This window comes from Rattus norvegicus, chromosome X (assembly GCF_021556685.1).
Source record: "Rattus norvegicus strain SHRSP/BbbUtx chromosome X, alternate assembly SHRSP_T2T, whole genome shotgun sequence".
In the NCBI taxonomy this organism is placed as follows: domain Eukaryota; kingdom Metazoa; phylum Chordata; class Mammalia; order Rodentia; family Muridae; genus Rattus; species Rattus norvegicus.
Window position 1 is genome coordinate 158,376,830 of NC_141554.1, and position 5,464 is coordinate 158,382,293.

Genomic DNA, 5,464 nt, shown 5'->3' on the forward strand with positions numbered 1-5,464 from the left:
TTTCTACTTGGTTGATTTCAGCTCTGAGTTTGATTATTTCCTGCCTTCTACTCCTCCTGGGTGTATTTGCTTCTTTTTGTTCTAGAGCTTTTAGGTGTGCTGTCAAGCTGCTGACATATGCTCTTTTCTGTTTCTTTCTGCAGGCGCTCAGCGCTATGAGTTTTCCTCTTAGCACAGCTTTCATTGTGTCCCATAAGTTTGAGTATGTTGTATCTTCATTTTCATTAAATTCTAAAAAGTTTTTAATTTCTTTCTTTATTTCTTCCTTGACCAGGTTATCATTGAGTAGAGCATTGTTCAATTTCCACGTATATGTGGGCATTCTTCCCTTATTGTTATTGAAGACCAGTTTTAGGCCGTGGTGGTCCGATAGCACGCATGGGATTATTTCTATCTTTCTGTACCTGTTGAGGCCCGTTTTTTTGACCAATTATATGGTCAATTTTGGAGAAAGTACCATGAGGAGCTGAGAAGAAGGTATATCCTTTTGCTTTAGGATAGAATGTTCTATAAATATCCGTTAAGTCCATTTGGCTCATGACTTCTCTTAGTCTGTCGACATCACTGTTTAATTTCTGTTTCCATGATCTGTCCATTGATGAGAGTGGGGTGTTGAAATCTCCCACTATTATTGTGTGAGGTGCAATGTGTGTTTTGAGCTTTAGTAAGGTTTCTTTTACGTATGTAGGTGCCCTTGTATTTGGGGCATAGATATTTAGGATTGAGAGTTCATCTTGGTGGATTTTTCCTTTGATGAATATGAAGTGTCCTTCCTTATCTTTTTTGATGACTTTTAGTTGGAAATTGATTTTATTTGATATTAGAATGGCTACTCCAGCTTGCTTCTTCTGACCATTTGCTTGGAAAGTTGTTTTCCAGCCTTTCACTCTGAGGTAGTGTCTGTCTTTGTCTCTGAGGTGTGTTTCCTGTAGGCAGCAGATTGCAGGGTCCTCGTTGCGTATCCAGTTTGTTAATCTATGTCTTTTTTTTTCTCTTTTACAATTTTATATATAAATAGGTCCTTTAACAAGTACATGCATAGGGCATCCAGGTATGAGTGTGACAGATTCCACCCTTCCCCTCGGGAAGTGGGTTCCAGCTTGCTCATCTGGCACGCCTATGCAGTCAACTTCTCAAGCAGAGTCTGGATGCCTTTGCTGGTGCTTTTGGTTTTTTCCAAGGTAGGAATCAGGGTTTTCAGTCCAGCTTTGACTTTGTTTACAACGTCCTGGTCACAACTCTGAAGAAGGCTGGAAAGAACGATGGCTCCTCGGTTGATGCTGGCCCAGGACTTGAGGTTCTTCACACCAAAGCACTCTACAAGGGTTTTTGCAAAACAACCTTCTTTTCCATTTTCTTTTATCTTTTTATCTTGCTCTATTAACCATTTGAGGACCAGATGTCCTGCAGGATGCTCAGCAATGTGGAGCTCTCCGTCCTTGCCCCCAGGATACAGTTCCTCTGCTGCCAAACCGGCGATGGCATCCATAGCAGGCTGAGCGTCCCCAGTAGCAGATCCCAGGATGTCAGACACCAGCACACATACAGACTTGTCCAGCACCACCTCTCGAGTGTGTCCTTGCAGGTAGCTTAGCAAAGCTGGAGAGATGGACTCCAAGAGCTCACGCCGGCGGATTGCAGTGTCCTTCTTACTGTGTGCATTGCCGTCGCCCTTCTGCAGCAGCTGGATGATCTCTGGCACCAAGTGGGCGGAGTTTCGGGGGCTCAGCAGGTACAGCAGGACTTTCCTTCCATATTTGTCATTAACGATGCTGGGCAAGGAGCTGATGACTTCTGATATGATTATCTGCTTCACAAGCTTGGTATCATCAATACAATCGAACGCTGCCAGGAGAACCAGGTGAGAGTACTGGCCATTAGCAATCTTCTCCACATACGTCTTCATTGTTTTCACAATCACTTTCCTGTCCTTGGGTGTACCATGCCACAAGCAATGCATGGCCACTCTGGCGCCATCGTGTGTGTGGGCCAGGTACACCACTGCTTCCCGGATGGCTTCAATTAGTTCTGATCGAAGTTTTGGGGGTGCATAGGTAAAAAAGTCCAAGAATACTTTATGAACCAGTGAGTGCTTAATCACAGCTTCCTTTTGGGCCATGGGAGTCAGAATCTGCTTCATCTCATCCAGGATAAGTTCTAGCTTCCCTGGCTGCACCTCTAGCACCTTTTCCAGCGTTGGGTGATCTGCTGACTTGTAAAGCTGAAATGTGTTCCCATAGAGCTCCTCTGTCAGCATGTTCCTCTGTTCCAAAATGGCTTTGTCGTTGTACGCATACTCCACAATGGCCGATGCCTCTGAATGCCGCAGCATCTTCCTCACATGACCTTTAAAACTTCTGATTATCTCCGCAATCTGTGGTTTACTTCCATACATGAGAAATTTCTTAACGATATTCCTGGAATATTTGGCTTTACTTAATTCAACCAAGTCACCTTGCAATTCTTCGAAAGCCCACTTCCTCTGCTCCTCGCTCCCATACTGAATGAGGCACTGGATCACTCGAGTTGAGTCATGCGCAAAGGCAATAGTTTTAATTTTTCCTTGAATCAGCTTCTGCAAATCACTCATGAGCTTCACCCTTTTTTCTTTGTCACAGTCTTTTCTTCTCAAGCTCTCCCAAATGTGCTTTGCTCGAACCACGACGTCGTAATTGGTCTTATCACTGAGCTGTCTGTTCTGCTTCAGCTCTTTCTTCTTCTTTTTGAAGTCATCCCACTTGGGTTTCTTGGCTGCTGATTCATCACTTTTCCCATCTGGCTGGAATTTCCGCTTCTTGTTGAATTTATTTGCCTTCTGGAATTTGTCCTTCGGTCCTTTGCCCCCTTGTGGCTTGTTCTTGAACTGCTTCACACCCTTCTTGCCAGGTTTTGTGGCACCTTTCTCAAAGTTCTTAGATGTGACTTTAGGCCCGCCTTCCTTAGCAGCTTTCCTTGGGAATGCCTTTGCAGAACTAGACTCACTGTTTTTATGAAATTTATTCTTTCCTTGTGATGTCTGTGGACTCTTTCCTGTAATTTTTTTCTTCCCTTTGACTTCCATCACAGCACTTCGCACACGTGGGGGGAATCTATGTCTTTTTATTGGGGAGTTGAGGCCATTGATATTGAGAGATATTAAGGAATAGTGATTATTGCTTCCCGTTATATTCATATTTGGATGTGAGGTTATGTTTGTGTGCTTTCGTTCTCTTTGTTTTGTTGCCAAGACGATTAGTTTCTTGCTTCTTCTAGGGTATAGCTTGCCTCCTTATGTTGGGCTTTACCATTTATTATCCTTTGTAGTGCTGGATTTGTAGAAAGATATTGTGTAAATTTGGTTTTGTCATGGAATATCTTGGTTTCTCCATCAATGTTAATTGAGAGTTTTGCTGGATACAGTAACCTGGGCTGGCATTTGTGTTCTCTTAGGGTCTGTATGACATCAGTCCAGGATCTTCTGGCCTTCATAGTTTCTGGCGAGAAGTCTGGTGTGATTCTGATAGGTCTCCCTTTATATGTTACTTGACCTTTTTCCCTTACTGCTTTTAATATTCTTTCTTTATTTTGTGCGTTTGGTGTTTTGACAATTATGTGACGGGAGGTGTTTCTTTTCTGGTCCAATCTATTTGGAGTTCTGTAGGCTTCTTGTATGTCTATGGGTATCTCTTTTTTTAGGTTAGGGAAGTTTTCTTCTATGATTTTGTTGAAGATATTTACTGGTCCTTTGAGCTGGTAGTCTTCACTCTCTTCTATACCTATTATCCTTAGGTTTGATCTTCTCATTGAGTCCTGGATTTCCTGTATGTTTTGGACCAGTAGCTTTTTCCGCTTTACATTATCTTTGACAGTTGAGTCAATGATTTCTATGGAATCTTCTGCTCCTGAGATTCTCTCTTCCATCTCTTGTATTCTGTTGGTGAAGCTTGTATCTACAGCTCCTTGTCTCTTCTTTTGGTTTTCTATATCCAGGGTTGTTTCCATGTGTTCTTTCTTGATTGCTTCTATTTCCATTTTTAATTCCTTCAACTGTTTGATTGTGTTTTCCTGGAATTCTTTCAGGGATTTTTGCGATTCCTCTCTGTAGGCTTTTACTTGTTTATTAATGTTTTCCTGTGCTTCCCTAAGTGTGTTCATGTCTTTCTGGAAGTCCTCCAGCATCATGATCAAATATGATTTTGAAACTAGATCTTGCTTTTCTGGTGTGTTTGGATATTCCATGTTTGTTTTGGTGGGAGAATTGGGCTCCGATGATGGCATGTAGTCTTGGTTTCTGTTGCTTGGGTTCCTGCGCTTGCCTCTCGCCATCAGATTATCTCTAGTGTTACTTTGTTCTGCTATTTCTGACAGTGGCTAGACTGTCCTATAAGCCTGTGTGTCAGGAGTGCTGTAGACCTGTTTTCCTCTCTTTCAGTCAGTTATGGGGACAGAGTGTTCTGATTTCGGGCATGTAGTTTTTCCTCTCTACAGGTCTTCAGCTGTTCCTGTGGGCCTGTGTCTTGAGTTCACCAGGCAGCTTTCTTGCAGCAGAAAATTTGGTCTTACCTGTGGTCCCGAGGCTCAGGTTCGCTCGTGGGGTGCTGCCCAGGGGCTCTCTGCAGCGGCAGCAACCAGGAAGACCTGTGCCGCCCCTTCCGGGAGCTTCAGTGCACCAGGGTTCCAGATGGTCTTTGGCTTTTTCCTCTGGCGTCCGAGATGTGTGTGCAGGGAGCAGTCTCTTCTGGTTTCCCAGGCTTGTCTGCCTCTCTGAAGGTTTAGCTCTCCCTCCCACGGGATTTGGGTGCAGAGAACTGTTTATCCGGTCTGTTTCCTTCAGGGTCCGGCGGTGTCTCTGGCAGGGGTCCTGCCGCTCCCCCACGGGAGCCCAGAGGCCTTATACAGTTTCCTCTTGGGCCAGGGATTTGGGCAGGGGTGAGCAGTGTTGGTGGTCTCTTCCGCTCTGCAGCCTCAGGAGTGCCCACCTGACCAGGCGGTTGGGTCTCTCTCTCACCGGGTCTGGGAGCAGAGAGCTGCTGCGGGCCGGGATCCGCGGGTGTGGGACTTCCGGTAAACACAGAACGTGCCGGGTCCTAGAGAAATTCTGCTTCCGTGTGTCCCAAGCTCACCAGGCAGCTTTCTTGCAGCAGAAAATTTGGTCTTACCTGTGGTCCCGAGGCTCAGGTTCGCTCGTGGGGTGCTGCCCAGGGGCTCTCTGCAGCGGCAGCAACCAGGAAGACCCACCCAGTGATTTTTAACCACTGAGTCATCTCTCTAGCACCAACTTAGGGCTATTAATGAGACAAAGTAATCTAAGCATTTGAGAGGTTGAGGCAAGGCAGGCAAGAGTTAGAGGCCAGCCTGGACACATAAAAAGATATGTCTGCAAAACTTAAGTAGCCATGTATATGTATATGCATGTACATATGTATAATGTATATATGTCTTTATTATCTCTGAATGCTTCTTTAGGTATAAAACATATAATTCA

At 44.6% G+C, this 5,464-nt stretch overlaps 1 pseudogene across 1 annotated transcript; it reads right to left on the reverse strand.

The window, feature by feature from the left end:
* Positions 1–988: 988 nt before the first annotated feature.
* Pum3l1 (pumilio RNA-binding family member 3 like 1) lies at positions 989–3,084 on the reverse strand (annotated as a pseudogene). The gene has a single exon (XR_015646829.1). The product of XR_015646829.1 is annotated as a pumilio RNA-binding family member 3 like 1 (transcript).
* Positions 3,085–5,464: the final 2,380 nt, after the last annotated feature.